Source organism: Populus euphratica, unplaced genomic scaffold (assembly GCF_000495115.2).
Source record: "Populus euphratica unplaced genomic scaffold, PopEup_1.0 scaffold801.1, whole genome shotgun sequence".
Classification (NCBI taxonomy): domain Eukaryota; kingdom Viridiplantae; phylum Streptophyta; class Magnoliopsida; order Malpighiales; family Salicaceae; genus Populus; species Populus euphratica.
In genome coordinates this window covers 60,530-75,932 of record NW_011500658.1, presented here as the reverse complement: position 1 = coordinate 75,932, position 15,403 = coordinate 60,530, and the positions used below count along the sequence as shown (strand labels likewise).

The 15,403-nt window shown below is 32.4% G+C and overlaps 1 long non-coding RNA gene across 1 annotated transcript; it reads right to left on the bottom strand.

Moving 5' to 3' along the window:
• Window positions 1-2,229: 2,229 nt before the first annotated feature.
• On the bottom strand, window positions 2,230-14,688 carry LOC105115894 (uncharacterized). Its single transcript, XR_840410.1, has 3 exons — window positions 14,578-14,688; window positions 13,242-13,248; window positions 2,230-2,239 (listed from the first exon to the last, which is right to left on the bottom strand). It is a non-coding gene; the product is annotated as an uncharacterized LOC105115894 (long non-coding RNA).
• Window positions 14,689-15,403: the final 715 nt, after the last annotated feature.

Below are 15,403 nucleotides of genomic sequence, written 5' to 3'. Positions count from 1 at the left end.
AAATAAAATCATTATGTTAGAGCATGTAATGACTCAGTCAAATATCTGTTAAGAGAAACCAAGAAAGAAGTTGAAGAAATCAGATCAAGATAATAATTGTACAGCAAACAAATCACCTCTAAATGTTTCTCATTCTGTTGTGATTAAAACAACAAGTTAATGTTAGCTGTAAATAATTTATTTGTATTCCTTGATTTTCTATAATTTGTTACATGTAATACTCTATAAATACATTAATAAAAAGTAAATGATATACAAGCTAACAAGTTCAAACTCTCTTAGTCTTATCCATTTTCCTCTGTATATTTTTATTTTACATGGGATCAGCTGGTAAAAAGACATCTACTTTCAAACAAATGGCCTCTACCTCCTATGACCATGTCCAACTTCCTACACCTACTATTCAAGCACATGCCCAACCTGTCTCCCAAAAATTGGTTGGCCCCAACTATTTGTCTTGAAGCGTCCAATTCATGGTCTTTCTCAGAACTCATGATCTTGTTGATCTTATTGATGGCAGTGTATCTCCTCCATCAACATCTCTTTTAGATGGGATTACTAACACAGCTTACACAGTGTGATCAAAGAGAGACACCTGTGTACTAAGTTGGCTATTAGCTTCTATTAGAAAAAAGCTAGTTTATACTACTTATGGAATGAAAACCTCCAAAACAAGTGTGGGATGCTCTTCACACTCGGTTTTCATCTACTTCCAGATCTAGGAGTGCTCTGTTAAAAAGGCAACTTCAGACCATCACTCAAGGCACTCGGTCTTGTAGTGAGTTTATGCAGGAAGCCAAGAATCTGGTTAATCAACTAGCAGTTGCAGGGAAGGTTATAGATGATCAAGACCTAATTAGCTTTCTCTTGGGAGGACTTCGGCCAGTTTTTACTCCATTCATCACCTCATTCAATTTTGCATGTTGAGACAAAGATTTATCCTTCGATGACTTCCAGGCTGAACTCTTAAGCTTTGAGACTCTCATTGATGCACAAAACAACTCAGTGGCTGAACACCACTATGCTTTTGCAATCACACATAAAAAGAAACCACCATTTATGTCAAGGAAGCCTAGGACACCTACGCTGACTCCAAAGCCACAACTTCAGCAATCATCTTCCAATCTAAATAAAGGCAATCACTTTCCTCCTACAATTCGAACCAATGACAGGCCAACCTGTCAAATTTGTGATAAAAGAGGCCATATCGCCCTTGATTGCTTTCATCGTTTTGACTTCTCTTATCAAGGAAGATTGCCACCTATTGACCTTGCAGCAATGGCTGCTGAAAGTCATTCCTCATATGACCAGAATGTTTGGTATGCGGATAGTGGAGCCAATGCTGACGCACCCTCGCGGCAGAGTGGCGATCCTCAATTAATTTCAAGTTATTTATTTTTTTATGTAAAGGAGTCACCACCTAATATTATGATCACTATAAAACCTAACTAGTCTTTTAAAGATTCTAAAGTAAGAAACTGGTTGTATAAAGAGAAAGTATTAGCACCCCTAGTACGTCCTACCTAAAGTAAGCTGTTTGGTGTTTGGCTTGTCTTATAGTTACTATGGTATTGGTGTTTTTCTAATTCCATCAGTTTTTCTAGGTTTGATTCTAACTAAATTTATTAAGATAGAAATCCAAAGAGATTTCATGTGCTTTAAAAGCTCTTCTTTTTTTTTGGTATTTCAAGAGTTTGCGACTCGTAAATCGCAAGAAGAAGGGATAAAAATTTAGAAATTTAGGGCGCTTTAAAAGCCTATTTTTACCTTAGTGTTTTATACCCTCACAACTCATAAACCGTGAAGTAATAAATTTATGATTTATTATTCCTAAAAAATTATTTTGGTTTATAATATAAAAAAATACAAACCATAAATTAAATACACGAGAAAAACCAATGATATTACTTGTATTTTTAGGAGGCTGGGTCCAGCTCAACCCACGTGGCTGGGTTGAACCCAGCAGACCTAGCCGGGTCATTGGCCCAAACCAGTGACCCGGCTGGGCACAAAGGTATGCGTGAGTTTCCTCTCACGCATGCCTTGGCTGATCACTGTTCAAGTGAATTAAATTTCACTTGAACAGTAACAAATGCATTAAGGATGCATGCAGAAATCAGAAGCTGGGAATAACAGACAGCCTACCTGGTCTGCTATCGATCGGGCCTTTTTGCCTTCCGCTGCTTGCGTTCGTGGGTTCCTCTTCTGTATCTTCGTTCCCCTTGTTCTCTCATCTTTTCTGTTCTATTTTCTGTGTTTTCTTTCTCTCCCTCTCTAGTAACTGAGATGGATGAAGACAACGGTACTGCAGCTTCCTGCGCACAGCCGGTGGTCACTGCTTCTGGGGACAATAATAATGATGGCCACGCCGGTTGATGACCTCTGTTCCTTTTCTTTCCTTCTACTGATGTTCTCTATGGAGATGATTAGAGAGACGACGATGAAGGTGTGATGTGCTGGTGTACTGGACGTTATTCCCTCTGTGTTTTCTTACTCTTTCTCTGTTTTCTTGTGGGCTGCTGCTTCGACTAATACCTGCTCTCGATGGTTGAGGGGCTGCGAGTTAGTGATGGATGTCGGGGCTGAAAATGACTCCACGGTTGTAGCCGGTGCAAGATGACTGGGCTGTTGAGAAGCGCCAGTGAAGAGATTGTTGTGTTGGCGAAGAAGAAGTTACACCGTTGGTCTAACCGGTGTGAACGCCACTAGCGCAGAAGGAGGAGGTGCTGTTATCGCTTTCCAGAGCTCACCGTGCCTATGGAAGAAAAGGTTGCATCGCTGGAGGAGAAGAAACTGGAGAAAGAAACGAAGGGACGGAGGCGATGGGGAAGAGATATGGCAAGGAAGACGACTGGGACAAGCAGATGGTGCAGAGACGAGACTGGTCATAGCGCTGTTGCTGAAGATTATAGTGCAGAGGCTGAAGGTTGCAGTGCTATCATGTTAATTTTTGGTGTTGCTATTGCAGCGCTGTTGCTGAGGAAATAGCTAGTGAGGAGGAAGATTGCGGGAGAGCCGTTTCTGGGGGTTGTGTTGGCAGAGAGGAAAGGCCTGTAAGTGGTGTTCACCGTGGTTTGCAAGCTGAGGGAGTGAGGTCTGGCGAAGGGGGAAGGGAAGCTTGTGTGCAGAGGGAAGTTTTGACTGAGAAGGGGGGAGGAACAGTGACGGCTGTGAGAGGGAGAGCGCAGGTGAGTGGGGAAGAAGAAGAAAAAAAGCGAAAAGCCGGGGAGGGGCGTAGTTTTGGTTTTTTTCTCTAGCCCCAGGGGAGGCTGGCTGGCTTGATAAATATGAGCTTTTTCTTTAGGGTTTTTGGTGTGCTCTTCCTTTAAAATTCTCCCCCTTTTTTTGTTTTAGGTTTACTTATATAAAAAATTTCTAATACATATTATTTAAAATAATATTATTAAAATTATTATAAAGATTATTTTCTATAACCAATTTTATATATATAATATTTTATATTGCATTGATTATTTTCTATAACTAATACGAATTAAACCATATATTTATAGTATTTTATATTATAGTAATTATATATAATTTATGTTTTTTTAATTTTGATATTCTATGTTATCGTTACATATAAATTTTTATTATTATTTTTTATTTGTTATTTTAAAAAATATATCAAAACATGAGTTAAAAATTGGATACCAACATCACCGCACATGCAGCAAATTTTTTAGGGTTTTCGGTGTGCTCTTCCTTTAAAATTCTCTCTCTCTTGTTTTTTTTTGTGGTAGGTTTATTTATATAAAAAAATTTTATATATATTATTTAAAAAAATATTATTAAAATTATTACAGGGATTATTTTTTAGTAATAATTATTTTTTATAACTAGCATAAATTAAATCATATATTTATAGTATTTTATATTATGGTAATTATATATGATTAAATAATTATTTCTTTAATATATTATTTTTTTAATTTTAATATTCTATGTTATCGCTATATATAAATTTTTTTTTTTTAATTTTTTATTTAAAAAAATATATCAGAGTTAAAAATTATATACCAACATCACCGCACATGCAGCAAATTTAACAATCCAAACGTCTTACGAGGGTGCTGATACTGTCCAAGTTGGCAATGGTACAGGTTTGGTTATAAAAAATACTGGTACTTCCACTCAGCATTTTAATCATGCCTCTTTCACGCTCAAACACATTCTTTATTGTCCAAATGCTTATGTCAATCTTTTATCCATCAATCAGGTGTGCTTAGACAATGATTGTTATTTTGTGCTAACTGCTACTGATTTTTATGTGAAGGACAACAACACAGATCGCATCCTACTTCAAGGTCTGGTTGAAAAACAACTTAATCCATTTGCTGGACACCGGAGCTCATCAAATAAAATACATTGCTTCCCTGCAAAACTAAGCATACAAACATCTTTGAAAACTTGGCATAATCGTCTTAGTCATCCTGCCAATTCTACCCAGAGCTCATCAAATAAAATACATTGCTTCACTGCAAAACTAAGCATACAAACATCTTTGGAAACTTGGCATGATCGTCTTAGTCATCCTGCCAATTCTACCTTGAATAGTTTGCATCATTACTTGCCTCTTTCTGATTCCTCAGGTAAATTAGATTTCTGTCATTCTTGTCAATTAGGAAAAGCTACTAAACTGCCTTTTGTTGATTCTACCTGATACACTACAAAGCCTTTACAGATTATTCACACCGACGTATGGGTCTCTCCAATAACTTCAATTGGTGGTTATCGCTACTATGTTATTTTTGTCGATAATTTCAATAGGTTTACACTGTATCGTCTGCGCTTTAAGTCTGATGTCTTCAATATTTTTCAGCAATATAAAGCTCTTGTGGAAAATTTGTTCTCTTCTAAAATTCAACAACTCTAATCTGACAATGGAGGAGAATATCTTTCCAATGATTTCAAATCTTTTTTAACAAAACATGGGATACACTATAGATTAGCCTGCCCTTACACTTCTCAGTAAAATGAAATTGCCGAAAGAAAGCATCGACACATTCAAGAAACTGGTTTAACATTATTAGCTAAAACACACTTACCAAATAAATATTAGACCGATGCTTTTCTTACTGCAGTTTTTCTCATCAATCATCTTCCAACAAAAGTCCTTCATAATCTATCTCCTTACTTTGTGCTTCATAAAAAAATACAATCATATACATCTCTAAGAACATTTGGCTGCATATGTTATCCTTACTTGCGACCATATGAAAACCACAAGTTATCTTTTCGCAGCAAACAATGTCTTTTTATTGGGTATGCAACTCAACACAAAGGATATAGATGCTTAGATTTGGACTCCGGTAAATTTATATTTCCAGGCATGTAGAGTTTGATGAGAACTCCTTTCTAGCAAAGGATAACTGTTGCATTTCAATAGACCAAACAAGCACGATGTTGACAGGTTTGTTTCCTATCTCACATTCCATTCCACTCCATTTAAATCCCAGTTCAAATCCACTTGATCTTGCTTGTGAAAACAATACCTCACATTCTCCATATACTACCTCATCCTTGCCTAATAATGATTCTGTAGCTTCACCTTTGTCTGTAAGCCCATCAGAGTCTAATATAGACATAAATTCTTATCCAGAACCTACCAATCCTGATCCACAAGCACCTCTCCTTGAGTAACCAAAAAGAACTATCCTCACTCAGTCCAAAACAGGGAATTCAAAACCAAAAGACTTTTCTGGATTCCAAATGTTTTATTCCACTCATCATCCTTTTCGTTGTTTGACTAGTATCTTAACAGAATCCGAGCCAACTTGCTATACACAAGCAGTAGCACGACTTGAATGGAGACAAGCAATGGGATGTGAATTTGATGCTTTGATTGAAAATGGGACGCGGTCTCTCTGTCCAAGACCACCCGACAAACATGTAGTGAGGAATAAGTGGGTTTTCAAGATTAAGCGACACCCGGATGGTAGCATTGAACGCTACAAAGCACGACTTGTGGCAAAGGGCTTCGATCAAAAATCTGGAATTGATTACTTTGCTATTTTTTCCCTGGTAGTTAAACCAACTACAGTTAGATTGGTTTTATCTATTGCAGTTCAATTCCATTGGCCTATAAGACAATTAGATATCTCCAATGCATTCTTACATGGCATACTTGATGAAGAGGTGTATATGGAACAACATTAAGGATTCCTTGATGAAAGTTAGCCTGATCTCGTGTGTCGTCTTCATAAGTCTCTGTATGGTCTTAAACAAGCTCCAAAAGCTTGGTTTTGACGGTTATCTCAACAATTATTAGAACTTAGCTTTGAGGAATCCAAGGTTGATTATTCATTGTTTACACTTTGACTAACACATTGAAAAATTTTATGTTAGTATATGTAGATAAAATCATTATCACTGGATCAAGCCATTCTGCCATTATATCTTTTATTGATAGCTTAAAAGACCAATTCCATATTCGAGATCTTAGACAGTTAAGTTATTTTCTTAGAGTTGAAGCCCAGCGTAACAATGAAGGCCTTCATCTTAGGCAAGCAAAATACATCTCAGATCTTCTTGACAACACCAAAATGCAAGGAGCAAAGCCACCGTATGTCCAACAATTTCAAGAATGATGTTATCTTTGTATGATGGCACACTTTTACCAGACCCTGTTGAATACAAGCTTGTGGTGGGTGCATTATAATATTGCACCTTTTCACGTCCTGATGTTTCCTATATAGTAAATCAGTTATGTCAATTTATGCATAATCCACGAGATACTCATTGGATGGCAGTCAAAAGGGTTCTTTAATATTTAAAAGGTACGATGGATGATGGACTTTATTATGCCCCATCTACAGTTGACATTCATGTTTTTTGTGACTCAGATTGGGCTGGTAACCCGGATGATAGAAGAAGCACAAGTAGGTTTAGTATTTTTCTCGGGAGAAATTTAATATCACGGTGTGCCAAGAAACAAAGAGTTGTCTCACGTTCAAGCACAAAATCAAAATACCGAAGCATGACTTTAGCCACAGCCGAAGCTTACTGGATAAGAATGCTAATGAAGGAGTTCCAACTGTATCTTTACTCGCCTCCAATTATTTGGTGTGACAACATTAGAGCACTGACATTAGCCTTAAATCATGTTTTTCATGTTATGACCAAACACATGGAAATTGATTATCATTTCATGAAAGAAAAGGTAGTTAATAAAGATATTTTAGTAAAGCATATCTCAACAAAAGACCAGTTAGCTGACATATTTACTAAGGGACAAACAACAACTTGGTTTCAATTTTTGAGGTCCAAACTCATGGTTCGTCAACTTCCCATCAATTTGCAAGAGGGTGTTAGAGCATGCAATGACTTAGTCAAATATTTGTTAAGAAAATCAAGGGAGAAGTTGAAGAAATCAGATCAAGATGACAATTGTGTAGCAAACAAATTACCTCCAGATTTTTCTCATTCTGTTGTGATTAAAACAACAAGTTAATGTTAGCTGTAAATAATTTATTTGTATTCCTTGATTTTCTATAATTTGTTACATGTAATACTCTATAAATACATTGAATAAAAAGTAAATGGTATGCAAGCCAACAAGTTCAAACTCTCACAGTCTTATCTATTTTCATCTATTTATTTTTATTTTACACATTATTTATAAAAAACAAGATACTAGAAATTTTTTTTCTATTATTTTTAAGGCTGATATAATGTTAGGCGTGACAAAAATATACATATATTTTTGAAAAAAATATTTTTAAACTGTTTTGATATTTTAATATTAAAAATAAATTTTAAAAAATAAATAATATATTATTTTAATATATTTTAAATTAAATAATATTTTAAAAAATAATTATTGCTACAGCCTCCCATTAGATATTGTTATTGCATGGACCAAACATTAAATGAGTTTGACCGATGTTGCCTATGATTCAAATCTACCTAAGAATGAAGACCACAAGCTCAACGCTGTATGAAATTAGCGGTAGAAAAGAAAAATATCTATTGATAATATTTATGATCATTAAAATAATTTATTTTGATGCCTATTAATTTTAATTTATAGAAAGAGTTTCACTAGGTTATACTTTCACATTTAAATTTTCAAACAAATCACATCTAATCTTTAAATTTCTTTTCGAGTTTTAGGTTAATTTATAATTTATAATTTTTTTATTGATTATTTGAACACATAAACTTATTTAGATTACTGTAATGTTTTTGAATAAAAAATGCTAGAAATTATTATTTTTTAAGATGTAAAACACTTGTACCCGACTTTTCCATGACTGGAGGTCACTGTAATCTAACCAAAGCAGAAGACGTTTTACATGTTTTTAATTTTTTTTTTAAATAGAAATTAATGACAAGTTGTCTCTCTTTTTTCTTCAATAAAAAGATTTAGGCACGTTGATGCCTTAGGCCTACGTGCTAGAGCTTTTTGTTAGAGATCTAGGCATGCAAGGCTAGTACTTCATGGTTTTTTTTTTCTTTTTTATTCTTAACAATTAGATTTTTATTGATTTTTTTTAAAACAATTTCACTTATAATTTTTTTATATTTATTTTTTTGAAAAAAAATATAATTTATTTTATTTTGATATTTATATTTTTATTATAATCTCATACAGACACATTAATATTTAGTTGATTTTTAATTTTATAAATATTTATTTTTTATAATATAATAAAAGAAAAATTATAAAAAAAATAATTGAAACCAAATCATAAATTTGACCAATTAACTTGCATTAGTTAGGAATCAAATGTTATAAATTACATATTTATTAATTAAATATATGCATATATTTTTAAATATATTATTAAAAATTTTTAATTAAAAATATGTAAAAAATCTCATCATATTAATTTTTTTAAATTATCCAACTCTTTACAAGGTGCAGATCAAATAGAAGGAGTCCTCAACTATATTCTAATTGATTTTTTAGGAATTATTATTATTATTATTTTTTATTATATCAAAACTACAAGACCATCATTCTCGCTGACCCCAGGATTGATGGGCCTTAGAAAGGGGACCCTATAGCCTTGTCGGTGTCTCCAATAATTGCATGCAGGCTTGCGGTCTTCATTGTCACAGGAAAGGGGTAGCTTTTAATTATTAATGCATGACAGGAGGAGATATTGACTCTTGTTTTATTAGCACCGTTTTGTTTTTTAAGAAAAAAAAAATCATGCCACAACAATATACTTTTAAAAAACATTATGAAATATCACAGTTCATGGAAGTAACGAAAATATATAGAAGTTCTGATTACAGTATTATTAATATCATAAAAAAATTAAATTAAATTAAATAATTATAATAATATTAAAAAATAACCAACATAAATTCAAGTAAATTATATTTTTTTGAAAAAGACAATAAGTCATTTTCTAGAGTTCTTTTGTTTTTATATTTTAAAAATACTTGTAAAAAAATTATTTTTTTCTTTATTTTAAATTATTATTATTATTATGTTTTTAGATTATTTTTATATTTTAATATTAAAAATAATTTTTAAAAAATTCTGAGATTAATTATGATTTTTAATAACTAAAATATTAAATAGCGATTTTTTTTACTTATAAAAAATAAAAATTTCTTATTTATTTCCTTTTATTACCAAAGAAATCCTGACTAAGGAAAAATATCATTACTACACTCCATAAATACGACAATATTTATTTGATGAGCCTCAAATGTTATAAACTAAAAAGAAAATCTTTTTCTTAAAAAAAAACCTCAAATAAAAGATACACTCTTACATCCATATGTTTTATTAAAAAACATTAATACATTTTTCTTAGAAGCTAAACTTAAAATTTAAATCTAAGAAACTTAAAGAAAAGATACATCCTAGTATACTAAATTAACTTCAAATATTTCAAACTTTCAAAATACAGGGTCTCTTTCCTAAGTCCTGTACTTATATATTTTCTTAATTGAAGAACATATTCTTAATTAGAGGGATTGAAGTTCAAAAAAATTGATTTAGAGCGTGGGGGGATGTGTGTGTATATATATAATATTTTTAAATTGATTTATCGAGTCATTCCCATTACTTAGATTATAACATTGCATCCAGGTGTTTGGAATGGTAGCTTGGAATAGTAGCGTTTATTTTTTAAAATATTTTTTATTTTAAAATATATTAAAATAATATTTTTTATTTTTAAAAAATTATTTTATATAAGCACACTAAATTAATTTGAAAATATTAAAAATATTAATTTAAAATTAAAAAAATAAATTTTAAAAAAATATTTTTGAAATTCAATCTCAAACACCACCTACTATTACTATTTGGGGCTAGGCCAGCCACCAGACTGGGTTTAAAAACTATGATTTGGGGCCAGCATTTAATCTTTAGAGTTTTAATTTGATATGAGGGTTTAAAGTTCGGTTGTTTAGGGTTTAAAGTTTGGTTTAGGGTTTAGGATCCGTTTATGAAAATATATAGATATAATAATGGGAACCAGGCAGGAAGGGGACCGTATAGTGCTGTCACCTTCAATAGTGTCGTCGTTGTCTCTGAAAAATGCATATGGCCGTGTTGTCTTCATTTTTACAGCTAGGTAGAACTCAGAGAGTGGCGAAGGAGGTGGGTGCGTAGCAGCTGGAAGTAGGGACATATGAAACCTTGGCTGCAGAAATGGAAATGACAAACACGTGATCATTGTTCCATTTACTCGTGAGTTTGTCGGGGTCTTGCCACAGTTGAAATACAAATTGAAATTGATAAGAAATAACACAATTAATAAAATATTTTAAAAAAAATTAAACTGAGGAGGAATGATAGGAAAGTCTTTTTTGAAGATATACCGAAATTTCAATGATAATTAAAAAAAAACAAAATAAAATAAAATACACCAACACTAAAAAAAATTCATTATAATGGGCCACAAGAACTGCTTTAAGGTGACAGGTCTCATTTTTCAAAATATTTTCTGTAATGTGTTATTTTTTTTAATTGTGCTAATTTACAAGAAAAACTCTTCTTTTACTCCTGTCAAAATTCTGCAACGCTACCTCTCTTATTCCCATCTCTAGCTTGTGAAGCAACGCAAATTGGAAAATGGAAGTCCAAATCACATCAAGAAAATTGATAACTCCATCATCTCCGACTCCTCCCCACCTTCAAAACACGAGAGTGACATGTTTTGACCAGCTTGCTCCATTTTTTTACGTGCCTACAATCTTCTATTACCCTGTTGATGGGGAAGAATATGCTGTCAAGAACGCAGAAAAAAGTTCGCTGTTACAAAAAACTTTGTCTGAAATCTTAACACTCTATTATCCATTCGCAGGAAGATATGCAAGAGATAATCTTTCAATCGAATGTAATGACAAGGGAGTAGAATATTTGGAAGCCAAAGTATACGGCAGCCTCTCTCAGTTTCTTCAGCGGACATCGCCGAATCACTTGGTTCAACAGAACTTTCATCCAGACTACAGCTCTCCACTAGCAGTGCAATTCAACGAGTTTGAATGTGGTGGAGTCGCTATAGGTATCTCAATGACACACAAGATAGGAGATGGATTCACCATGTTCACATTGATTAACAACTGGGCTACTGCATGCCGAATAGGAGTCAATAAAGTTCATCGCCCAAGTTTCGAATTGGGTATCATTTTCCCACCACGAGAAGCATCTAGAGTTCAGAATTTGGTTCTAGGAAGAGCTCCGACTAATAAGATCGTCACAAAGAAGTTTGTGTTTGATGGTGAGGCAATATCAAATCTGAAAGCAGCTGCTAGTGCAAGCAGTTCACAGTTCAACAGACACCAACTAACGAGAGTAAAGGTTGTGACAGCACTTATTTGGAGTGCATTTATTCGGGTAGATCAAGCTAGGGATGGAAGAAGGAGACCTTCCATGTTGAAAGTTCCAGTGAATCTGCGAGGAAAGACAAATATAAAAATCCCAGAAAACTCTTGTGGGAACTTTATAAGTTGGGCTGTAACGCATTATCTGCCAAATGATGAGTAAAGATGCAACTTCATGAATTGGTAAGCAGGATCCATGATGCGATTGAGAATACTGTCTCAAATTATGAGAAAGCTTCAAATGGCGAAGACTTATTTTTTATGGTAAACGAAGACTTTCAGAAGGTAAGTCAAGCTTTGAAGGAAAGTGAGGCAGATGTCTATATGTTTTCTTGCTGGAGCCGGTTCCCACTTTATGACGCAGATTTTGGTTGGGGAAAGCCCGCTTTGGTGAGTAGAAGTGTGCAGGTTGAGAAAGAGATGATTTTGCTTCTGGACACTAAAGATGGCAAAGGAATTGAGGCAAGGGTAAGCTTGGAAGAAAACAAAATGCTTCTTTTCCGACAAGATCCATATATTCTAGCATTCAGTCACTACAAAAAAAGCAGACTATAATTCTCCTTCTCGTATGTTTAGTGACATTATTAGTGTCGTTAAAAATGTTACCCATTTAACTGGGGCTTTGTTTCTTGATTATTCAGTCGAGCTATGACTGTGAGTTCGCCAAATAATGTGTGCAATACTGTGAGTGTCGCTTGTGAATGCTTAATTTCTTGTATTATAAAAAAACTTGATTGCTTTTAATTGCATAACTGAAGTGTTTGGAGTATGGATGTTTTATTTCTGCAGGCTTTCATCTTTAAGTTGATTTGTACAAGTGTCTCATCAGTGACAATTTTTTGGTAGTAACAAGATCTGCCGGGATCTTTCAAGCAAATTATTATCGTCATCTCATGCAGTAGGCTGGATTTCCTCTTCTTGTAATGCTTCTCGTTCTTGTTTTTGTGAGGACAATCATGCCTCACATGACTCCGCGTTTCGCAATCAATAACATCTCTCCTATTTGAATCAACTTTGTCACTTTGTTGACCTTCGAAGTTCTATCGATTTGCATACTTCTCTTTTTCAAAAAATTTATTCAATCTTATATCCTCCTTATCATCATCATTATTGCTTTCATCATCCATTTTGTGTACCGAGGACTTCAAAGCAATCGTCATTTTCATCCATTTTACGATCCTTCATCTTTCCTTCATGTGCTGTTAACGAAACAATAAACTCATCAGAGTTTAGAGTTCTGAGGTTCATGGAATTCTCAATTTCCGTGAACTTTATCTCCCAAACCTGAGGTAATGGCCTCGAGATTTTGCCAATCATTTCTTTATTGATAACGTTTTACCTAAAGCCGCAAGCTCACTAAGAATACTAATGAACACACTGTGCATTTTTCTTTTGTCTTTGCCCGGTTCTATCTTAAAAAGTCCATACTCTCAATTGAGGCATACTTATAGCCTTTCCATTACAACAGAGGCGATGAATTATACGAGCTTAGGAGAAAATGGAGATCACTAATCCACTAAATGCATCTATAATAACTTATCTCTGAGTTATTCCCCTAAAAGTTACATTTTCCCTTCCCCATGAAACACTAAATATAAATAATAATAGCAAGGAGATTGGCTATTCCAAAATAGACTAAGGCGAATTTCAAATATATTAAAGAATTAAGTTGCAAATATTTGCAAAATTTGGAGGATAATATATCCTGTTGTATTCCAAATCGGAAAGACAATGTAGATTTAATGTCAAATTAAATAATTATTGAATGAATTTACATAAAAATTAAGTTTTTAGATGCAAATAAATTTTTAATAAGTCAATTTGATTTAATTATGAGACAAATTAAAGTTTAATTGTGTTTAAGAATTTATTTGGATTCAATTAAACTGAGACAAATTAAAGTTTAATTGTGTTTAAAAATTTATTTGGATCCAATTAAACGATTTAATTAAGTGCAAAGACTTAATTATATTTTGAACTAGTCAAATTAATTTCATCAAAGACTTAATTGGTGAAAAATTAAGTTTAAAGGCTCAATTTGAGCTTAATTGAGAAGATTAGAATTTTAGAGGACCAAACTTAATTTTTATAGAGTTAATTGATTGAAATTAAAGGTAAAATCATAAAAAAAAACCCAAAGTTTAGAGTCCATTAGGAGTCAAATTGAAGAAATTCATAGCTAATTATCTTTTTAAAAAAATATCGAATTCTAAAAACTTAATTTAGTTGAAATTAAGAGTGAAATTGAAATAATTAAAACTTTAATGGTTAATTGAAGGTAAATTTGTATAAATTCAAAATCAATGATGATAATAAAAAAACACTGAAATTCAGGGTTAATATTAAAGCTCAGTAAGGATAAAATTACATAAAATTAAAAATTTATGTATGATAAATGAAAACTAAAAATTTATGTATGATAAATGCCCTTCATACCCCATTGTTGAATCTTTTTTTTTTAAGGCCTTGTTTGTTTCTAGGAAAATGAATTTTTGAAAATCATTTTTTCTACTTTTTTATATTTGATAAACATAAAAAAAATTCATCTAAAAAAACTCAATTATGATGAAAGAAAAACAAAAAACTTTACGACAGGAAAGTGTTTTCCTTTCCTTATTCTAAGGAAAACACATTCCTTTCTCTTTATTAACAAAACATGCACTGTTCTGAAATATAAATCTCAAATTATTCTCTACTCTCTCACTTCTCTCTAATCCCATCAATGAACATTCACTGCTCTTTCTTCACTAACCCCTACCTGCTGCTTGTCTTCTTGATAACTTTTTTTATTTTCTGAGCTCTAATAAAAACAGAGAACAGTATCATCCAATCTTTCTTTCGTTGATGGCACCAAGTTAAAAGATCTGAATTTGGGTGTGAAATCTTGAGAATAGGTGCTGAATTGGGTGTCAAAAGTGAAGGAAAAGTTTGGTGGAGTGAATTCTTCAACCCTGTCAAGTGCTATAGGGCATCTTTTTCTCCTCTTGGATTCTCTGATTATTCCTTGCTTTTCTTTCTTGAGTTCCTTACTTGAAGAAATAGCTTGTAATGGTGGGTCTAGGCTGGAATCTTGATTTTTGGAAGGTTTTTCAATTTTGTTTTTCTCTACCATTATTCGGGGTCATGACTTACGAGGAGAGAAGACATAAAGATAAATAAAAATATTTTATTTAAAAAAATTATAAAATTTAATTTTTAATGAATTACCTATACAGTAAAAAAGAAGAAGCAATCTTTATCAAAAAAAATCTATCAAAATATTTTTTATATTTATTTATCTTTTAAAAAATTCTTAATACCAAAAAACCCAAATATTTAACTCTTACTTGGTTAAAACAAATCTTTAAATCATAAACTAATTGAGCTTTCTTCATATAAAAAAAATATATTTTAAGCTTTTAAACTTAAAAAAAAATTAATAGGTTTTATTTATAAAAAAGTTTACAAAATTATATCTTTATAATATTATATAACATATATAGTTATATTTTATAAAATAAGCTATATATGAATATAACATATAATAAAAAAATTCTTCATTACACTTTTTATATCTTATTTTTTTATTGTAAGTGATTAAATATTTATATTAAATATTTTTTATATA